Source organism: Malaclemys terrapin, chromosome 3 (assembly GCF_027887155.1).
Source record: "Malaclemys terrapin pileata isolate rMalTer1 chromosome 3, rMalTer1.hap1, whole genome shotgun sequence".
NCBI lineage: Eukaryota > Metazoa > Chordata > Testudines > Emydidae > Malaclemys > Malaclemys terrapin.
The window spans coordinates 24,251,622-24,275,873 of NC_071507.1; positions in this window are offsets into that span (position 1 = coordinate 24,251,622).

The following is a 24,252-nucleotide window of genomic DNA, read 5'->3' on the forward strand; positions in this document are numbered from 1 at the left end:
AACTGGACAGTCTCTACATAAAAGAATAAATGGATGCAAATCAGACATCAGGAATGGTAACATACAAAAGCCAGTAGGAGAACACTTCAATCTCCCTGGACACTCAATAACAGATTTAAAAGTAGCCATCCTTCAACAAAAAAACTTCAAAAACAGACTTCAAAGAGAAACTACTGAGCTACAATTCATTTGCAAACTTAACACCATCAATTTGGGCTTGAATAGGGACTGGGAGTGGCTGGCTCACTACAAAAGCTATTTTCCCTCTCTTGGTATTGATGCCTCCCCATCAATTATTGGGAGTGGACCACAGCAACCTTGACTAGTAGATGTGCAGGTGAATGAGCCCCTGATGGTGTGGCTGCTGTGGTTGGGTCCTATGATGGTGTCACTAGAGTAGATATGGGGAGAGAGTAGGCAATGGGGTTTGTTACAGGAATTGGTTCCTGGGTTAGTGTTTCTGTGGTGTGATGTGTAGTTGCTGGTGAGTATTTGCTTCAGGTTGGGGGGCTGTCTGTAAGCGAAGACTGGCTTACTTCCCAAGGTGAGAGTGAGGGATCATAGAATCATAGATGATCAGGGTTGGAAGGGACCTCAGGAGGTCATCTAGTCCAACCCCCTGCTCATTTTCCAGGATAGGGTGTAGATCATTGATGATGTGCTGGAGAGGTTTTAAGGGGGGCGGAAATTGTTAGTTGTTAATTTTCACCCCACCATCAACCTCAGCCTGGACCAGTCCACACAAGAGATCCACTTCCTGGACACTACAGTGCAAATTAGAGATGGTCACATAAACACCACCCTATATCACATTAGCTGCAAAATAATGAATAATAGCAGTATTTTTGATAGACTGTCAGCCTAACATACTTCTGCATCTATTTTCACTATTCCTCAGATCCCAGAACTTGCTCCTGGGAAAGGAACATTCCTCCTATTTTTAGATATATTGTCAGTAGTTTTTCCAATACATTTTCTGTCAGATATGATGCTAATTTAAGCAAATAAGGTTCACTTTCCAGGTTATATCAAGAGCAAAATTCTCTTTGATCAATATTCTTTCTCTAGGTATTTTATTCTTGCCTTCATCAGCCAGATTTGCTCTGAAATAAAAACAAACTTCCTGCAATATACTACATTTTGGCATAGTTGGTATATATCCTACCCCTTGTGGTCTCAGAAAAAAAAAAGTCATGAATTAAAACTTACCTGGTTATGGCACTGACAGCTGGTGTTTCCGCTGTCTATGAATTATTTAGAGATTGCTGCATTTACAATACAAAAGAACTGCAGAGACCTGCATAATGACAAACAAAGCTGCAAATCTGACCTTATTATGTGGAATAAGTGAAGGTAAGTCTTCAGGAATCAAAAACACAGATAAAATACTTTATGCTGTTGGCAGAAGCTATAATGTCTACAGTAAACTATGTTCTTCTTGCAGTGCTCACAAAAAACTTGTATTTAATCATATCCACAAATTTAGATCTTCCACATTCTTCAGGGAAACCAGCAGCTACCAAAATGTTAGCCTAGTTTGGATAACACTTCCCCATCCATTGGTGTTACCTGTATAAAATAGTTATAAATCATTGAAGTCTCCTACTTCTACTTACTTTTAACTGCTAATCCCCACTCTCTTCACAGGCAACACTATCTCAAGACTTTTGATCACCACTATATAGAAAGAATGTAGAGAAACTGGAAAGGATCCAGAGGAGAGCGACAAAAATGATTGAAGGGATGGAATGCAAGCCATATGAGCAAAGTCTGAAGCAACTGTAGATGTTTTGTTTGGACGAGCAGATTAAGGAGGGGACATGATAACAGTCTTCAAATACTTGAAAGGCTACCATAAAAAATGGAGCAAATTGTTCTCTCTTGCCAAATTGGACAGGACCAGAGGCAATGGGTTAAAAATACAGATTAGATTGAATCTCAGCAAAAACTTCCTAACTGTAAGAAAAGTAGGACAATGGTCCAAACTGCCTAGGAAAGTCATGGAATTTCCTTCATTGGAGGTTTTCAAAAAGAGGCTATATCATGTGATACAGCAGAGCCAGGGAGGAGTGGGAGAGGGGAGATATATAAGCCTTAGGCTAATTAAGGCGTGGTTTCCTGTAGACTAGGGAGGGTTGCTACAGGTTAATTGGAGCACCTGTAGTCAATTAAGGCCCTGTAAGGAACCTAATAAAAATCCCGTGCTTCAGGCAGACAGGGTGGAGTGAGGAAGGAGAGAGGATTGGAGTTTGGAGGTGTGTTACTGACAATTGAAAGACCAAAGAACTGGAGGAAGGGAGACTCTGTCCCCCAGTGTCAAGGATCGAGGCTAACCCTACCCAAGGGAGAAGAGGTTAAAAAACCTGCCAGGGTTGAAAGGGTCTGGGGCTCAGAGTGAGGAGTAAACCCAGATCCCTTCCATGCTTCCCTCCTCTACAACCTTCCCAGGTCACAAGTGGGGCCCTTGGCACCCAAAGCAAGGAGCGAGGGGTGGTGTCCTAACTCCTGCCCCCCTGACCCACCATACCAACATAGTACATTTTGCCACAATAGACATCAGTCTTGGATGGTTTAGACACAATACTGCATCTTGGCAGGGGGTTAGACTAGATGACCCTTGTGGTGCATTCTAACCTTATAGTTCTGTGACTCTATATGTTTCTATGATTAATAGTAGACAACCCTCTAAATTCTGGGGATTTGGTTTGTGTTGATAAGCAATGATAAGTTTAGATACCCAACCACTTCCATCTTGATATCAGGCTAGAAAGCACACAAGAAGTTGTCATGAGACTGGGCAATTCCTGATTCTGGATAGATTGGATATACTACAAGAAAAGCTTTATCATGGAAATCCAATGTTGGTACTTGCAAGCTAAACCAGGAAGTACAAAGGTGCACAAAAAAGAGCAAAACATTAATCTTCAACATGGACCCTGAAAATATGCTCATCTCAGATTCAGTTGGAATTTGGGGTGAGGTTTAGGTAGGAGAGATCACCATTTTCAACATGCCTGGCTTTTGCTACCACTTTGAAATGGACCAAACATTCTCGTAGACTGCTAAGCATCAATGAAAACCTGCATTCAAAAAAACTCAAGTTGTGAGGATCTCTGTTTTAGTTATGAGAGTAGACATAAGTATTCATTACAAATTTAGCCCACTTTTTAGTTAGTGATTTACTGGCAGAAACCATGATTTGTTTATGAATATATTATTTTTTCCCAAATATTACTGAACAATTAACCAAATAGGTTTTTTGCTAACAGAGGGCTTCTCTAGTACTCCTGGGGGAGTTCTGTATCAAAAAAATTAAAATTCTGCACATAATATTTTAAAATTCTGCAAAATTCTTCATATTTTATTTATCATAATAACACTATAAATTCACACCAATTTCAATTATGTTGCTAATTTATTTCAAAATACCTGTCAACAAGTATGTCTGTAACAATACAGACAACAAAAAAGATTCAGGAAACGTTTTATGACAGATTCCTTTCTGGGTATATTAATACGGAACTCGAGTAATAATTCATTTAAACCACAATACAAAAACGTATTTCCTACACCCCTCAGAAGCAGTGCAAAGGCTTGGGGGAGTCAGGGGTAATGGAGGAGCTAAGGGAGAGGAGTGTAATTGCTGGGAAGGAGCCGGGGAGTGAACCTGGAAGGTTGTTGGGTGTGGGTGGGAGAATTATGGAACGTATTTTTGGGGGGGAATTGATAGGAAGTTGGGGGGCCTCCCCCATGCAGACCCTGGCTGACCCCTAGCCTCTCCCATTCAGTCAGGCACATCTGCCTGTCCCCATGTGTCCCTGCACCCACGCCTCCCCCATCCCTATGTGGCCCTGCATCCCCACTCAGCCACCCTCCTCCCCCATTCCCATGTGTTCCTGCACTCCCCTCCCCTGTGCCCATGCATCCTCCCACTCCCTGTTCCAGCAACCCAACTCCCAATCAGCCGTCACCCCAGTCTGTCCCCCTCTACTAGCCCATCTGAACTCCAGTTCATGTGACCTCCCAGAAGTCCTGTGTGCCCTGCTCTGTCTGCCCCACCCCATATATCTTGTGCCTACTCACTTGGCCACACAAGTAGGGGCCTCCTTCCTATCTGTGGCTTACTGCTCCTGCCCATGAGCTTGCTGCCCTCTATTCTGGTGCCACAGCAGCCCCTGATGGGCAAAAGGCATAATTGCAGTTCCTCTCCAGCAGAATGTATTTTCTGCAGAGAAAATAAAAATCTGCAGGAGACATGAATTCTGCACATGATCAGTGACGCAGAATTCCCCCAGGAATACTCTATACAGAGATTTAGTGTGCAGCAAGCTGGGGTCTAAACTGACAGCACACTAGCCTGCCATGCACTAACTAGCCATCTGGACTAAAAGTTCTGTAGTGTGCTTTGAACTGCTACTGTTTCAGACAGTTAGTGTGGGGCAAGCTAGTGCACTGTAAAAATACACCCCAGCTTGCCACACACTAAATCTCTGTACAGACAAGCCCTAGCTCTCGCTTTATTGGCTATTTCTGAACTTTAAATATTAATTGTTCATTTGTGTTCTGTGATTGTTTGTTTACATCATATGAGGAGAATAAGGAACAGGGAAAATAACTAATTTTTCATAGTCAATTTTCAGGTGAATAACCATTCTTGCTAAAGTCCACAAAACATTCAGAATTCATGAGCATTTTCTAGCATATGAAGTGGATATCAAAATAATAATATGATCCCATAATTTATAGTGACCCAGATTAGTTCTACACTTAATATAAATATAGACATCAAACTACAAGTTGTGTGACTGCTGTGCCATCAGCCTCAGATCCTCATTTTACTTTAAGATGAAAGCCTCACTGTAGTTCTGAGAAGGATCTATATTTGGAATCAATTTAGTTCCAGAAAAAAATACAAACGTTTTAACAGATTAAGTTGAAATTCAGCTCTGTTATGAGCAGTGGTACATCTTCATTGACTTCACTGGAACTTTGTCTACTTACATAAGAATCAGATTTAGTCCCACACTTCTACATTTTAAAAGAGCAATGGTTCATTAATAAATCAGAAATTTCAAAATCAGCTTCCAATTCTCTTTGGTGGTGAAAGTGCAGTTCTTGATCTGGAAGGAAAATTTCTTCCTACCCATCTTTTTCCCCATCAGCAGTGGAGAGCAGTGGAAGGGTGGCATAGCCTCTGCCAGATTGCGCACTGAAGGCTATCCATCCACTAACAAACCCAATAAAACTTGCTCCAGAATCCAAAGAGTTGGAGCTCACAGAATTTGCTTCTCTAAATGGGATGGAGTTTGAAGCAGTGCAGAGGGAGAGCAGTTTGGACTCATAACATCCCATGGGGAATTCTGAGAAGGTTGTTGTGGAAACCAGGCTATCCCTGGAGAGGTTCTTCCTTAGGCAAAGGTGCCTGGACTTTTCCTCCTCCCTTGAAGCTGTGCTGCTGTTGGTTGCCCACACAGAGGTCTGCTTAGTAGATGTCATCAAACAGAACTCTGATCCTCACGCAATTTTCCACCCAGAAACCTGGAGAGTTCAGAGGAGATCATGCCAATGAGAGTGGCTGTGCCAAGTTCTGTCCCTGAACAACCAGTATACTTTCAACTTTATGGAGTAGAATCAGAGGCATAGCTAAAATCTTGGGCACTTGAGCATGTCTGTGTTAGCTCTGCTCTTCCTTTGGGGCAATTGGTACCCCACTTTCTGTTCCTTTGTTTCCCTGCCAGAGTTGCATGACAAAGGGTTGAATAGGACACACAATTCTAAACTGAGGTCCTGGCACAGAAGTGAAGATTCAACTGACTTATAATGTTTTGTATTAAAATGTATTTGATAGGGTATTTGTATTTTTTAAGAGGACACCATGAACTTGAAATATAGAGTAAAATTTTCAAAAGCACTTAAGATGCACTTTTAGGACCCAAAATCCCATTGACTTTCAATGAGACTTAAGCTCCTAAATCTCTTAGACACTTTTGAAAAATGTACCTCAGATCAGTTTACGCTCCAACTTACTTTTTGTCCCTCTGCCTGGTTTTCCAGTCATACTTTTTAGAATATGTTTGTGTTCCCAGTTTTTACTATGTGAAAAACCCACACAAACAGGGGAAACTGACTATATGGGGAAAGTGAATCTGACTATACACAAAGTGCTGTCAAATGCACAAATTAAATAAGATGAAAATCTGAAAGAAATGTATTTTCCCTCTAATCTCTACCAGGAAAAGTCCTCTTATATGTTACCTGTTACAAGAGTAGGTAAAAAGCAATGAGCAGAAGTGCAATTTTCAAGTTGAAGAGCCAATCTTGCATTACGCGTTGAGGCAAAACTCTATGTGAAGCCACTTTGCAAATCACCTTTATTATTATCTTACATCCAGACTGAAGTTTGCTTTATTAGGAAGATTATTGTTTGCAAAGTGTGTCTCAAGTGATGGGCAGAAATGGTCTTTGCTAGCTGGGATCCTTCTGTTCCCCCCACACTCATTGGATTAGTAAGGTTTATTGCCTATTGTGCTCTGCCTCTAGCTGTATTTCTAAGCAGAAAGGCACAATGGGCTGGGATTTATTTCAATATTCCACAAGCTTCAAACAAAATCTTCTCATGGCATTTTTCTCTTCCCTGATTCTATTTTTGATGTACGGTCCCACCGCAAAGCCCCATCTGTGCACATCACTGCACTGGGCAATTAGAATAGAACAGAATTTAGCACCATATGGACTGAAAAAAAGAAAATGACCACATAAATGAAAAGTAGTGCTCCCCTTCTCTATCCCATCCCTCTGCCCCAGTGATCCTATCCCATCTGCCTGCTGACTTACTTTTTTCTGCTATTCTCACTTCCTCCCTTGTCCTTCTCCTCAGCCCCTCACTCTCTTCTAGATCCTTCCCTTCATAATGCAACTATGCTCTAGTCACTGCCAGCCCAGCCTCAAAAAGCCATCCCTTGACCCTCACTGCTTCACCAACTATTACCCCATTTCCCTCTTGCCTTCACCTCTGCAATTACTGATCATTCTTATGTAACCCTTCTGCCCCTCTGAGTTGGCAGCAACAAGGGCGGGGTTCAGTATCTAGGGGTTCCATTTCAATAACGCAATGCAAAACCGGCTTGAGCCCCCACCCAGTGACCTGGGACAATTACATATCACCCCCCAGGCGCCTCTAGGAGGCAATACTTCCCCTCTCGCAAGCACAGAGTCTGAGTGTAGCAAAAGCCTTTTAATAAAGGAGGGAAACAATGCGGCATTATGTTGGGGAAACACCACAAACAGGATTCATAACACAAACCATGAGCAAAACACCCACCTCCAAGTAAGTTGGCAGTGTCCTTTTCCCCTCAGGGTCTTAAGTCCAATCACCCCAAAGTCCAACAACCCAAAAGTCTCTGTCCCTGGTCAGTGCCGCCCCAGAGTTCAAAAGTTTACCTGCAGAGTTTTACCACCCCCCCCCAGCCCGGGTGGAAATGGGGGGGGCACATGAGGTGTTAAGGGGCACCCTTCCATGGTCCGAGGCCGACTGCCCCACCTCTCCATGGAGTTCTGCTGCAGTCTTCACCACAAACAGCTCCGCTCTACCAGCCGCTCCGCTCTGCTCCTCCAGCCATCCCGTGAGCTGCTCCAGCCATCCCCGCAAACTGCTCCGCTCCACTCACTGTTCCATGGTCCGCTCCAACCACCCCACAAACTGCTCCACTCTGCCAGCCGCTCCACTCCACCAGCCATCCCATGAACTGCTCCAGCTGTCCCCATAAATCACTCTGCTCACTGTTCCATGGGCCGCTCCAACCATCCCACAAACTGCTCCACTCTGCTAGCTGCTTAGCAATATATCTTCAGGCTCCCCCACTAGTTAACACAGCACTCAGTGATCTCAGTTCAGTAATTTTAGCTCTTTTAGTGATTTCAGGTTGTAGCAGGGGAGCCCCAGTGCTGGTACACCATTAGCCCAAAGTGAATTCAGCTCAGCAGCCTCTAGCTAGACTCCTAATAGAATCAAAACTAGCTCTGCTAATCAATAGTGGAGAGAAGAGGCAGTGCAGTTGGTGTTCCAGGCCCTCAAAAGGGGCAGGCCAGACAGCCCACCCATGCCCAATCTCTCTCAATTCACTGGGTTTTGGAACCCATGTCCCTTGTCTAGCGAGTGCTACTTCGGTGATGGTGAGACCATCTGTCATAAAACAGTTTCATTGTCCTTGAGTCACATAATCAGGGTAACAACACTTTAATCCTCTTGCCCCAATAACAGAGAAACTGTGGATCCCACAGCTGCCAAAGTGACCATTTTGGGCTGCCGTGGGCTCATGCTAGGCAGGGTGGGTGTGCCTATGCAAACAAGATCAGCCCCTGAAGTTCTTTTCCACACTCACCATAATTCATCACCAGATGTCAGGGTAGAGCTCATCCTGACTCTGCTTACACTTTTATAGGTTGACCAGACAGCAAATGTGAAAAATCGGGACAAGGGGTGAGGGGTAATAGAAGCCTATATAAGAAAAAGACCCAAAAATCGGGACTGTCCCAATAAAATTGGGACATCTGGTCACCCTATCCTTCTATAACCAGACAGTTCCCTAATCTCATCCTGAATTTTCTCCACTCTCTTCATTCCACAGCAACTGCTCTCACAATGATCTCTAAAGGCTTCTATTCCACTCTGTAAGTCACACATAGCTTTCTATATACCCTCCCCACATAGCTTTCTGCAAAAATTATAAAGTGGACATAGAGATATATCTCATTCTCTCTTCCCTACAGTCAACCTCAGCAGGAGATGTGTGTTCTCTGTTTTGTGTGATTTGTTTGATGTTTTCTTCTCTCTCTTTTAAACATAATGTTATTGTGGAGAAGCTCCATCAGCAAAGTGAGTTTTTCATTTTGCTCTGAAGGGGCTGAGGTACCTAGTTCTCCTGATCTCTTCTGAGAGCGAGTCCCGGCTACATGTGATATTTGATGAGAGAGCCCTATCTCTTCAGCACATGAGTCTCACTCTTGAGGTTGGCAGTTCCATTGTTTCAAATGACCTTAGGTGGTCCCTTATGTAACTTCAGGCAGTCCCATGGGATGCTTGATCAACTATTCAATGGGGAACCAGCCAGAACACACACAGCAGTGATGTGCTCTGTGAAGCCTGTGCTGCTGAGAAGATGTACATCTCTGTCCTGAACCAACTGGAGCTTTTTTTAAGGCACATGGTTTCATACTGATCTAGTGAGATGTACAGTAATCAAGCGTGGAGGTCACAGATGTGTGGGTCAGGTTAAATCCAAACCCAACAAGAGAGGATGAAGTCTTCCCTGCCAGACAGAAAGGGAATTGTTTGTGCTTAAGCCCAGAATCAGTGAGCAATCCCGGTGAACACTGAAGCTGAGGGCTATTTTAACAATCTGAGGTTAGATGACCTCCATGGACCATGATATTGAGGGGGTGAGTTCTTAAAGATGATCCCCCACTCCCACAATGGCATCGCCTCTGTCTTCCCAAGACTCAGATTCACCCAGCTGCTCTCTATCTATCCATCTCTGCCAAACCATTGGAGGGGTAAAGGCATAATTGTGGTGTAAATAAAGAAAACACTGTCCACTTAATTCAGTGTGAGAATAGGAACAGGGGACACTTAACCTTCAAAGATTAGAAACTTGGCTCCATTTCATAAAAGCATCCAGCATTCAAAGATGAGCTGGAAAACACAACAGATCAAGATGCATGAAGTTTCCATCACTTTCAGCTTTAGTGCCATTGAACATTTCAAAGAACCTCAAAAAGTTCCTGTTCAGATTTGGTTCTTAAACTATGCAAAGGGTAGGCTTGGGGCAATGGGGTCTCATTTGATCTAAACTGTTATATCCATCCCTAAGGGAAACTACAATAACAACACTAAGTCTCAGTGAATGTTCTCAGTATAAATAAACCAGAGTTCTGAATCATTTCAGGAGCTAGTGTAATTCAGGGCCAGCTGTCAAATTTTTCAGACAAATGGAATCATAAAGGTCATATCATTACTGAGCAACATGGTTTAAAGGGGAAGATATTCCTTTGTATTTTCACTTGGTTAACTCACACTTGAGAACAGAGAAAATGAAATGGCTATAGAAGGGATGAATGAAAAAACTAAAGACCTAATTCTGCCACACTTACTCTTTGGGAGTAGTTGTCCTATTCATTTCAATGAGTGAAGAGCCTAAGAGTCTGAGTCTGATCTCACCAAACCACTGTGAACCAGGAATGCTTTGTGTATAACATGTGGGATAGCAGAATTACTATTGTTATCCTTTTTATGGACTGATCTAAGGGTATGGGTCAAATTCATCCCTGGTAAAGCTCTATGGAAGTCACCTCAGGGATGAATTTGGCTTGTTGTCTGATCAGGGATCTAATATAAAATGGCATTTTTCCTTTGACTTTGCTATTTGAGATGACAGAATGAAAGGAAGAGGACAAATAAGTTCCCAAACAAAATTCATAACATCCTGCTTTTCCTCACATATGATGTAGGACATAACTTCTTTTTTTTAATGTATTCCTATTCCCTCTAGCTCTCCTCATTATGCTAAGGGTGTTCTAGTTTTTGTTGCTGCCCACATCATTCTCATGTTCTTATTTTACTGTTGTGTCTTTTTGTGATAAGAATACTTTTCACTTAGAGACCCCTCTATATGAGCATCCTAATATGCTTTACAGATATGAATGAATTAAGGCTGACAACACTTCTGAGGGACAGGTAAGGGTTATTATTCCATTTTACCGATGGGTAAGCTGAAGCACAGATGATCAGTTCCTTCTCCCATTGAAGAAGGAACTGATTGGGGGAAGGGATAGCTCAGTGGTTTGAGCATTGGCCTGCTAAATCCAGGATTATGAGTTCAATCCTTAAGGGGGCCACTTAGGGATCTGGGGCAAAATCAGTATTTGGTCCTGCTAGTGAAGGCAGGAGGCTGGACTCAATGACCCTTCCAGTTCTAGGAGATAGGATATCTTCATTAATTAAATTAAAATTAATCAGTGATAAAACTACCATTGAAGGTGCATCTCCCAGGCCACATAGAACCAGGAAGAAATACTGAACTCACGGGCAGAACCCACAGGCAGATCATCAGCTGGTGTAAATTGTCCCAACTCCATAGGATCTGCCTCTGGATATCCCAGCTGTCCATCCCATGACTCAAATAGAAGACCATACAATAGTACAAATTAAATCCCACGATGGAAGAGAAATGGAAAATACATGTAACTGGTTCTGCTCAAAATGTGGTGGCTGGAGAACACTTCTTCTGAGTGATTCTGTTTTGAGATTTCTCTGAAAGTGAATGGATTGATTTCTTGTCTAAGAGTGATTTGTAAGTCAACAGTCCCAGAAATATCTGCATTATATTCCAGTGAGAATGAATGAACAAATCCCTGTCACAAATATAAATCAAATCAATTAATATCAAAATATGAAAGGAACAAAATAAGACACCGGGGGCTATGTCATGAGGAGGATGCCACAGAACTTGAAGTGACGTGGTTCTAGGAGCAGACCTGACAGCGGGCAAGGCACCATCGGGAGGGGGCATACTGACTTGCAGAGCTAATCTCCAAGATGACCAGCAGGAGGCTCCAGTGTGGTGAGTGGAGCCCCATCACATGTTGTGGTGAGTGCAGGCACACAGTCACCCATGATATAAGGTGAGGATAGAGAACTGTGGGAATGATTGCCCATCACAGGGATTTGAGAGACCATCTGAGAGACACTGAAGGTGGAGACAATGGAGTCAGGTTATGCAGAGACATTCTTTGCTGATGGGTCTTGTGCCATCCCCAACTGGATTCCAGGGTCAGTACCCCAGCAGAAAGAGGCTGACAAGCAGCAAGGGTGGCTCCAGGCCATGCTGCTGCAAGTACTCAAAACCCAAGACAGACAGTGGGAGGCACGGGAATACCTGCAGGCTATTGGCACAACTAGCTGAGCAGCAGCTGCATATATTCAAGCTCCTGCAGGAAGAAGCCTCAGAGAGCAAGAGGGGAAGTAACTTACCAGGGTCAGGAGGCTGGTGGCTGGGATAGGGCTGTGTTATGCCTGTGGGTGACAGGGATCCTTGAGGAGGGAGTGCCACTATTGGATGGGGATAGAAACCTCACCCAGAGAGCAGGAAGAAGGGAGAGCCCAAGAGAGTCCTACTTGTGAGAACAGGGAGGGGATGGGAATGTTGTGCCTGAGGGCAACAGGGGCACCTGCAGAGGGAGTGCCCATACATGAGTTGTAGAGTCAAACCTCACTCAGGGAAAGGGGCTGAGCAGGGGAACGACAATGGGTGTCCCATGGCCAAGAAGAGGCAAAGAGCTTGCTTTCAGGGCCATATAAAAAGGCAGTGCCCCCTTAGGAAAAGGCAGGATAGGAAAGGGTGCCCAGGAACCAGGCAAGGTCAGCTACCATCAAGAGGAATGTGGCAGTGATAACTGTGGACCTGGCAAAGAGCCATCTCCCACACTCAGCAGGGGGTGGTAGGGAGGTGGTGAATAAGATGACTGGGATAGAGAGGACCCAGACAGACAAGGGAACCCACACTGAAGCAGAACAGGCTGGGATAGGGAACCCTAGAGGCAGCGCCAGCTCTGGCTTTTTTGCCGCCCCAGGCAAAAAAGCCTCCGTCCGCCCCTCCCCCCCCCACCCGCACAGCAGGGGAGGGGCGAGGCTCCGCTCTCCCTGGCGGCCGTGGGGAGGGCACCGGGGGGGGGCAGCCAGAGCCCTGGGAGGAGGGCAGAGTGCCCGGTCGGGGCTCCGCTCTCTCCGGTGGCTGGGGGGGGAGGGCGCCGGGGGGGAGGGCAGCCAGAGTGCCGGGGGCAGGGCGGAGTGCCCGGCCGGGGCTCCGCTCTCCCCGGCGGCCAGAGTGCCGGGGGGAGGGCAGCGAGCCCCAGCCGGGGCTCCGCTCTCCCCGGTGGCCAAAGAGCCGGGGGGAGGGTGGCCCCGCTCTCCCTGGAGCCGGAGCGCCGCACTGCACCGCCCGCCTCCAGGTGCCATCCCAAGCACAAGCTTGGTGGGCTGGTGCCCGGAGCCGGCCCTGCCTAGAGGAGAGGGTGCTGGGGGATTCAGTGGGCCAGGTAAAAGAACTGCTGGAGAAACGCAGTTGCTGAGGTGGCCCTGCAAATAGTGGAGAGGAACTTAGCGTACCAGAGGAACAAGGCCCGGTATGTTATAGAGGAAAAGGACAATGTGTGTTTCCTGCTGAAAGGTGTGGAGCAAGAGAGGGGTGACCTGCGAGCCCAGCTGAGGCAGCTGCAATATAGGAGACATCCTTACCCCCAAGGGGGAGGTTGTCTGATGGGGCATTGGCCCCACACTGCCCTGTAAGGGCTTAGTAGAGCCCTAGGGAGGCTATGCGAGAAGCAGCCAATCGGAGAGGGGCTGTGAAGAGCAACCCAGCAGGCCCATATAAGAAGAACTGCAGAGCAGAGTAGGGTCAGTTACTCCTGGGAGTTCAAAAAGAGAGGACTGGGTGCCTTGCAAGTGAAAGGAAGCTAGCATCCTGGACAGAGCCATGCTGGGGAGTGAGAGGGAGCTCTGGGTGGCTGCTAGGACTGGTGTGCTGAGGCCCTGAAATAAGGGCAAAGAAGGTGCTGGGGCTGTAGGAAAGTGGCCCAGGGAAATGTACTGAGAAGTTGGAGGGGGTGCAGTATATGGGTCCCTGGGCCAGGATCCAGAGTAGTGGGTGGGTCTGGGTCCCCTCCCACTTGCTGTTGGGTAAGTGGCTGGACAGTTGACAGCAGGGCCCCTGGAAGTGGAGAGCACAGATTGTGACATGGCTGGAGGGCTGTCATGAAGAGGACGCTGCAGTTCTTGGAGTGATGTGGGTCCAGGAGCAGATGTGATGGTGGGCAAGGCACCATCGGGATAGGGCATACTGAGCTGTGGAGCTAATCCCCAAGATGGCCAGCAGGAGGCGCCAGTGTGGTGAGTGGAGCCCTGTAACAGACCTATTCAAATTTAGGTCCTGATCTTGCAGACACCTACACAGATGTGGGATATTACATACATATATAGCTTCATTCAGCTTGTATGCATAGCATTAGCATAGCATGTGTACATGTCTGAAGGATCATGGCCTTGAATTGGAATATCAATAATCTTTGGTCAACAAATCATTCATGAAGCATTCTAATTGACATGGTAATCACTGCTAGAGTGGGAAGATCTATGGTCTATAACTTTTATGAATATTACTAGGGTAACTTTGGACCTAGTTTGAGTGAGAGTGAAGGAGGTGCATTATTAAGATTTGTTAACTTTCCCTAAAGACAAACGGTTTGATGAGAAAAAAAATACATATTTGTACTAATATGAATTGCTTCCTTTTTTTATCTTCCAAGACTCTTGTTATGCATTCTGCTTAATAAATTATTGTAATTGGGTCATTCTGATGAACCAATGCAATATGGAAAATGTGCCACATTATTAGGCGTGAGGAATCCCATTAGTTAAATGATTGCAATGCTAATCCTTCCATTCCCGTTTCAGGTAACTTTTTGAGTACTGTTTTTATTGTCTGTTCTAATTATCATTTAAGCCAGTATGATCCACATTAGATATGCTGACAGGAAATAGGAAATCACTTGAAGATGATGACAAGGCAGAACAAAATTAGAGCTTTCAAGTATTCCTAACACATTTTCATAGGAAAAATATCTGAACAGCAGTATTTTTCAGTGAGAGATTATTCCAGTAGTATGTGACCATGTGCCACATTTAACAAGGAAACTGTACCCATTTCTGAATGTTACTTTTTTTCCATTGTCATTTGGGACGTTTTTTCCTTAATTAAAAAAATCATTAGAAAATGTAAGCAGTCTAGAAAAGTACCAAATATTAAAACTAAATACACCTCTACCCCAATATAACGTGACCCGATATAACATGAATTCAGATATAATGCGGTAAAGCAGCGCTCCAGGGGGGGTGGGGCTGCGCATTCCGGCAGATCAAAGCAAGTTCGATATAACGTGGTTTCACCTATAATGAGGTAAGATTTTTTGGCTCCCGAGGACAGCGTTATATCGGGGTAGAGGTGTATATACATGACAGGTGTCCACAGATCCAGATCCTGCAAACCCTTTCTCATGGAGATAATCTCAGTGCAATCACCACCTGATATAGCTTATTGCCATCAAGTGCTTAAAGATTAACTTAAAAAGAAAAATAAGCCTTTCCCAGTTCAATTATAATTATAAAACTAGAATCAACAGTGAAGCAACAACAGAAATTGAAACACAGCTAGAAGAAAATTAAAAACAGCTAACCAGAAATGTTTTTTAATTAACTTTAGTTGGGGGTTTGTGAATTGAGGTGGGAAAGGCATTTGAATTAATAGGCGAGAAAGGCAAAATGAGTCAGGTTTTTCCTTTGATTGATAACATAATTTAGCAAGATTCAGGACACATGTACTGTCTAAACAGCCCAGCCTTCATGGACAGTTTGAAGGAAGAACCTCCCTTGTGCACAGCTACAACAAATAGAACATTGTTTCCAACCTGAGTTACTTTATTGATCAATATTATCTATCAAGCTACCAGTATGGCTTGCTTTTAGGGGTGGGGGAGGGGAGGAGGGGAGAGTGCAGGGATTTCCTGGAGCTGTGTATGAATGAACACAATAAATTGCAGTATTTGGCACCTGAATATCAGATACTTGGGCAAAAAACAGAGAGAGATTAAGAGAACCAAACAGGGTGTTCCAGATGTTTAGGCATTTAAGGATGTTTCTATCTGGCAGCTTCCAGAAATATGTGCAAACCCCACTGTCTTTACAGGAGCAAAACAACAGAGTTGACCATGTAAGGAAGGTATTTATAAAGGAGATTCAAAACATGATTTCCACTAACACTAGCACACTTTGTTTCTGGGTTTAAAAACAAAACAGAACATTTTGTAAAAAATGGAAAACTTGTCATGTCAACTTAGTTTTTTCTAAATTGTTTTTGTGTTTTTTGGTGGTGGTTGGTTGTTTCTTTGAAAAAATGGCCCCTTTTTCAATTTAGTACATTTTGTGTGAGAGAAATGCTGACCAGCCCTAAAAATACTGCAGGTTGTAATATTTCACAGGGTTATTTCAAGGCTTAATTCATTAATATTTACATGGCATCCAAGACACTTGAATGGAAGCTGATATAGAAAGATTACATGCTTGGTTGAGTTCCCTTCACTAATATATAGGATAAAAATTGTAAAGACACTTTTGAGGCCATTTAAAAATATTTCTCTTTTTCCCACCACCACTTCTCACGGCCTCTGTTGAAACTAAGCTGGAAATTAAATGTCTTCCTGCTAAAGAAGTCACTTCAGCTTGCCAACTCTAGGTTAGGCATTTGCCTTAATATTTCAATTAAAGGTTTACCCAAGTCCCTAACTGTTACCAGGCTAATGCAATCAGTCTTTCCACTTTATAATATGTTGTTCATTAAGCAAAATCTTTTATTCCTGGTGCACTTTCTTCCCATCCTATTGCAAATGTATCTCCGTAAGTGGTTCTTTTGGATCCCAAGTGCCCTCCTGGGGCAATACAAAAATCCTGCCTGAAATTCATTATAAATATATTGGTGATCTTAGACTGTCCTGATGTTGAAGAATCTTTTTTCTTTCTTCAATCATAGAATATCAGGGTTGAAAGGGACCTTAGGAGGTCATCTAGTCCAACCCCCATATTTCATCTGAGCTCATTTCTTGAAAATAAAGCAATAATTACCATCAAATATACTAAGTAAAATCTGTTTATAGGAATTTCTGCGGGAGATTTTACATTGATATTTTTACAGAATTTAAAGAGACATTAACAATAAATTGACATTATGACACGAACAAAAATTTCTAAACTGTGTCAGTGCATGAGAGGAAGAAAAATCTTCTTGCTTTTTTCTATTTTCCCTCACTACCCACACAGGCATGTACGCGCACACACACACATGGAGCTGGACACAATCAAAGCCTTATCTTTTATTTGTTTGTGCTGCAGTAACTATGTCAGCTCCTCAGTCCCATACTTCCCCACTGGTACAAAGCAACTGGGAAGCCAGTATAACAGAGTATTCGGCGATTCCCGTTGTGTATAGGAATCCCAGATGACAAAGAGTTGGGGATGTCAGAGAAGACAAGGCTTGAAGTGCCATTTCACTTCAGCAATCCTTGGCTACCAGAATGATCCCTTGGGAATCAATATAGCCAGGCACATCTAGGAACATTCCTGAGGCTGCTTTAAATACCATTTGGGCCTGAACTAGCCCTTGGCTAGACACAAGATTTGGGAGGCAGCCACCTAGGCCCTGTCCCCTAGCTGCACCAGACAACAACACATGTATTAATATCACTTAAATTATATTAATGAATCTAAGCATAGGTAAAGACATTGCTTCCCATATTAATCTGTAGTATGAACAGTTAAACATTTCAAGTGGATACAGCTATATTCTGTGGCAGTACAGCCCTCAGATTTGTTCTTGAAAGAAGCAGAATAAAGCCCAACCTGTAACTACCAAATAAACCATATTAATAGAATAAATTAATCATTCAGAATGGAAATGTAAAAGTGACAACTTTGTGAAGAACAAGCTGATTAGATCCAGACTATGACCCTTTCTCTGAATGCTGGATCAGATTAAGCAGATCTAAAATATGTATGAATTCCTGCCTAAAAGAATGTATAAAATATGCACAGCAATACTGAAATCTGAATGAAACAAAATATGACTCTTGCTCCCCAGGCCACCAGGTGTGTAGGTAGAGTGTGCTCATCCTTCGAGGAGAAGTCAGGCTATCAAGCAAAACTCAAGGAATTGTTGAACAGTGATATAACCCACTGGTGAGTATGTCTTACAGGTTCCCCAATCCATGGCAGTATATTCTTGTATAACCCCCTGCTATAGCTCAAGTTGCAGTAACTTGTGTTTTTAGCACTAGTGGTCCCTGGTTCAATCCCTGATGTGTCAGCCGAGCGGGGAGCTGTCACAATGATACCTCGGATGCTCTGAATGAAGACTGCTCCAATCTTCACGCAGTCGGATGGTGCCCATAAGAAAGGGTTAGAATTAGGGAATATAGTGGGGTATATCTTCAGGGCTTCACTAGTACCCTCCAAACATGGATCATGGTGGCATGATCTGGCCCAATATTTTTTGACAACCAAAAGTAATCAAAGTCATTGGGTAAAACTTTCAAAAGCACCTAAGCCACTTACATCCCCTTGAAAGTCCATTTTGAAAATGAACTTAAGATCACAGTTACTTAAAGCACTTTTGAATTGTTACCCTTTATTCAATTCCTAACCACACAATGAGTGAAATCCTGACCTCACTTAAGTCAATAGCAAAACTCCAATGGGGCAATGTGTTGACTCTACCTAACATACTCATGTGCTCAGTTACCACTGGGAAGGGTATAGTATTAAAAACCTAGTGAGATATGATCAAGGTAATAAACCAGTAACAGCCAACATAAATTAAACAAAATGTAGAATACATTTGACATAGAAACATATTTCTCCTAATGATAAGTATAATTGAATTCTAGTCTATGTATGTCAATATGTAAGTGCTGATCCATAACACAGGTTACTCCCTACAGTCCCCATCTCCTTAAATGTAAAGCTGTGTGAAACAAGTGGGCCAGAAGTGTAGGTTACGGCAAAGCGAGGAAATGGTGATTCATAATAGATAACTATCTAAAAAAGAGGAACTACAAGCCTTCACTCACTCCATGGATGAGGCAGCCAGAGCCTGGAGCTAACAAACTAGAACTAAAAAGGTATCAAACAAACCCGAGAAAACAATAGTGTTTTAGGGAAATGTTGAATGAAATAAAGGTTTTGCATCAGAATAGAACTGAGGGAAAAATAATTAGGAATTAATATTAAATGAAGGCACTCCTTATGTCCGAGAGAAAGCAGGGAAAGCCTAAAGCTAGTTAAATCTAAATGGAGCAAATGAAAGATAAACCAGTTTTTAGTTCATTTCAGTGTCACTGAGAAATAGTCCTAAAGGGTAAAAAGCCAACACTGTTTTTAAGCAACACTGAAGGGCAAAGAAAATGGTAATATTATGAAACAAAACTTTGGTAATAATAAACTAGGAGTTGGGAAGGTTCATCCACATACAAAAGGAGAATGTGTCTGATTATCCTCATGCTTACACCTGTGTGTCTCCATTGGCGTCAGTGGAGTTACTCCTGTGGCATAGATAATAGAAGAATTGCACCCAACGTCCATAAGAAAAACGGAGACAATAAAAACAGTTCAGATAAATACAACAGCCAGCCACTGATGAATGAGAACTGTGGGAAAGTGGTCTCAGTTGTTGTTGTTTGTAAAGATTTTTTGCTTCCCTGTTTAGCTTTAGGGTTTTTCCTGTGAATATGAAAACAGTAAAGCATCCATGTAGTTGCAAAAGAGGCACCTGCAAACCCTATTGGGCAAAAGGGCAATGATGTTTTCTTGCAGGGAGGTGGTATCATTCCCAGACTGGCTGGAGAAAGAGGTGGGAGATGCAAAATAGCTCAATCCCTTTAACCAGTTTGGGTTTGGTTGGTCCAGTGGAAGATGCCCTTCAGAAAGCTCACCATTGAGTTTTCTTGGACTACATTAAACTTTGCTTTAATTGTCCAGTTGCTGATTCAGCCACTTTCTTACTTTCATTATCGCTTTGATTCTTTTGGTAAATAACTCTGTGCACCATGAACCTTGTCACAAGTCTTTGGTGTTGGGATTCCACTTCATAGAATATCAGGGTTGGAAGGGACCTCAGAAGGTCATCTAGTCCAACCTCCTGCTCAAAGAAGGACCAATCCCCAGACATATTTTTGCCCCAGATCCCTAAATGGCCCCCTTAAAGATTGAACTCACAACCCTGGGTTTAGCAAACCAATGCTCAAACCACTGAGCTAGCCCTCCTCTGATTCTTTTTCCAGCCACCCTTTGGGGTGGGTCCAAATTAGGAATGTTTTTGAGTTGCCCAACCAAGGACAGAAGGTCTGTTATGACATTTCAATGAGAAAGTGCTCGAAACTCCAACATGTGAAAATTACTAAGGTGACCGATTATTTAAAAGTAAAATAAATAAATTGGCTCTGACAATGAAGCAAAACAATCTCAGGCTACGTAAGAGTACCTGGCAAGTAAGAAATGTAAAACATCCATCAATAAGGCCAAGGGGGCGACTTATTGTTGAGCTTTCAACCTTAACTCTGCATTTCTTGACATATGTGCTTGATTACATTTTAATCATAATGTTACATTAATCATTAGTTGGGTTTTTTAAGAGAAATTTCTATAAGCCTTGTAATTCCTATAATATGGAATCTAGTTATTCTTCAGTGAGTGCCACTAGAATTTTGAATGATGCTATTGGGCAAGTGATGGGTGAATACAATACCACTTGGTTGTCATTGTTATTAATAGTTATGGTAAAGTTCAGTGAGTAGGTTTTATTTCTGAGTTTGTAGATTTTAGTGACATTTTGCAAAGCTGTCTAAGCGCAAGATTATAGGTTCATATATTTTAAGGCCGGAAGAGAGCATTGTGATAGAGCAAAGTGACAGGTCCAAGATCACACAATAGGCCAGTGGCAGAACCAGTGATAGAACCCCAACACCTGACAATGAGACGCTAGTTCTAGACTAAGCCACCTCTCTAAAACAAGGCAGACATGTCCTTCCTGAGCTCAAAGTACTGTCCTTTTGGTTAACAGCCAAATGCAATGATTCATTGCTCCATAGTCACCCCTTATTTGGGATTCCCCCTTATTCCTCTGGATGATTTACTGGTAGCAGTATGGGGGAGATAGAGCAGTTTTCGTGGGGCCACTACTCCTCTGCCCTTCCCACCATCAGCACAGGTCTGTGCAGCTGAGCCAGCATGGAGACAGATAAGGGAACTGCATCAAGAGTAGGGCTGGTGCAGATTACCACCACATGGAATAAGGGGGTAACAAGCAGCAGACAAGTGCATGGTGTGTCCGTGATTCCCTTACTCAGGTTCTAGCTCTTAATCTTTGTTTAGCAACTTTTTATTAAAAGAAATGGAGCACAAAATTACACACCTGCTGAACAGTTGATTAAACACTATTTGATTTCTGGGCGTCATTTTCTGAAGCTATCAATGGGGTCTGCATAGATCAGGCGGTGCAGGGAAAAGTGCAGCCAGAACCTCAGTAAAAGTTTCTGGAAGAGGGGATGCAACCTGGCCCATCCTACATACATGTGTGAAGCACAGCAGGGAAAATGAAAGAAGGATGAAAGGCAGGCAGAAGTTGGTTGGAATGTGTTGGAGGACTCCACAGAGGGAAATCTGCATGCCCTGGCCCTGAAAGAAAGGTGAACATACAAAGGCTGTGGAGCTTGCGAAGACAGAGAAATCATAGAGCCTGGTAAGACTATAGCTACATATTTAGCCCAGGACAGGACTGTGGGAATGGCTGCTGCTGATAGGCTGAGGTAGGAAGTGCCCAGGGAGGTACTAGGGGTAGGTCTGAATAGATAATCTTGGCCTATTCACTACAGAGTCCTTTGGCTGTGGGCTGGAACCCAGAGGAGAGGGAGGGCCTGGGTTTCTCTACCAGCTATCAGGGATGTGGTGTGAAGCCCTTGATAGAACGGATGATTACTCTGAAGGGTCTGAGACAAGAAAACATAAATACTAGGGGCCGGAGACCTGATGCAAGGACATGGGACTCTGTTACCCTGGATGGAATGGGACTATAAATAAACTGGCTGGAGGGAGAAAAGGTAGACCACTGCAGGGCCAGAACAGCTGTCAAAAAGGGGTGCCTGTTATCCAATGCCCAATTTGGGGGGGGGTGCCAAGCATGAATCCACTCTTCTGGACAAAGTACCAACTCTCTTGCTCGCTCTTTCTCTCTCTCTCGCTCTGGGGTTAATAGTCATAAAACAATTGCAGAAAACAGTACTTCCTTTGGCTGTGCATATTAACCTCACCCTCTAGTTCAGGAAATATTTTGAATTTGCAGGCAATATTTTACTTCTACTCTTGGAAATGGTAATATAGAAATAAAAATCATGCATATATGAACTTTTACTGACACTGACTAGTATTAAAAATTACTTAGGCAGCAGTGACAAAACTAGATTCATCACACCTCAATGAGACATTGACTTCAGGTGAAGCCATAGGTTAAAACTTTATTATTATTTTTAATTATGATGATGATTAAGATAAAATAGCTTCACAAAATGGAGGTTTATCTTCTCTAACAGTTTAAATTAAGATCTACAGCAAAGCATATAATTATCCTATACATGAGTGGAATCAGAAATTCAAACAGATGCCATTGTATATACGGATACATTATTTCCACAGCATATAATTTTCAGATCAGCCACATCAATGATATAACTGGGTTATGGACGCAGAGGGTAATTTTTATTTACCTACTTTTAACTCACCAAAGATCTAGAATTTCCTCTTTCTTCAGTAAATATTTTTCTCACAGAACCTGCATCTCTTCAGAGGAATGATGTTGTGGTTCAAGTTTGTTTTTAATGAACAATTAAAGGCTGTGTATCTCCAGGAGGATAAAAATGTGTTAGTTTTGTAAATTAACTTTAATCATAGATGTATTGCTTGTGAACTGTGCTGGATCAGCAGCTCTGGAGACTGAAATCTTTTATTGAATAATAGAAAAGCTATATTTCCAACCCCGAGCATTCAAATAGGCCTCAAAAACCCCAAGCATTCGTTAGGCCTCAGAAAATTATAAGATTGGTCTAAAAATTACAAAAATATTTTTGAAAAAATAATTTTTGGTTTTTCTTTGCTTTCTGATTTCTCAGCCCATAGGGTGCTCTTGGGTCATGTTTGTAAGCTTTCAGAACTGGGCGGCTGGAGAGTGGCAGCTACTGGCTGGGTACCAAGCTTTGAAGGCAGTGCCATCATCAGCAGCAGCACAGAAGTAAGGTTGGCATGGCATTGACTATTCATTGCAGTGGGTACAATGTGTGCAGTAATTTTTTCCCCAAAAGTTTCACACACCCCAGAATACATTCTGTGCTCCCTACTCCCAAAGAGGCCTGCGCCTCAGTTTGGGAACCTTTGTTCTAAACCATGGTAACTAGAAACTTTATTTATTTTTTTAATGAAAGGTGTGATTCTCACTTAATTACGTCTCTACGAGCTTTAAGAAAAACACCAAATACTCTGGACCCCTGATAAAATCTTGAGAATTGGCAGCACTGGAACAGGTGCTATAACAGTAGCCCCATTAGAAGTTTTAAGATAGGAATCTTAATCCTGAGCAGGAGAGACTCACATTTCACTTGCATGCTCATTCAGTTCTTGATGTCTCTGCTGAGTCTGCCAACATGGAATTCCACTGATGCCATTTGTAGTTTTGGTGAGGTGGACATGTGTATGTTGAGAGCTAGACTGAGATCATTAAACTTACAAAGGCCCCAAAACAACTTATGTTAGCAAAAGTAGTAAAAAAAAGAGACAAATGTCTTGAGCAGGTGTATAAGACTCATAAGCCTTGATCTTCAAAGGTATTTAGGCATCTAATTCCCAATTGAAACTCCCACGAAGTTAGGCATCAAAATATGTTTGAGTATCTGGGCCACAGCTCCTTGGTAATGATTAACTTCATATAAGGTTATTTTTATAGGGTTGTCCTAATGTTTTCATGCTGACAGTAGGCATGTGTTGGGACCATACATTTTTGATATTACAGTTTACATTCTAAGCGTTGGGGTGCTATTTGTGATAGAGACACTTTTGAATGAATATGTTGTGGAAAAGTTCCCTATTGCTTCAACTATGCTGTTGGATTTTGAGCAATGTGTACCTCAGTGAAGGAGCCACTGAAGAGCTGACAGAAATGCAGGAGGTCAGCAAAATTGCTTTAGAAAGCACTACTCAATAAAGCATGCAGCACCATTTATCTTCACTTTTACTCCCAAGCCAGATGCTTCTCTCTACTGATATCCTTCAGATTGCAGTCTCACATTAGTAGTCATTTCCAATATCCTCTTCTTCTGCACCCATATTGTCTGTGGACTTACATTACCTCTGTCCTTGATATAATATACACCTTTCACAGCAGAGTTGATTGCTGTAGTAATTGCAATTTGGTGGATCTCTAAACTCAGTACATTCAAATCTTTTTAAAATATAATTTAGCTAAATATCACCTTTTCCTGATACAAAACATCCCTGTTACCGGGGCCAAGCCCACTGATTGTTTCTTATATTGTAAATGCAAGGTTTTGATGGAA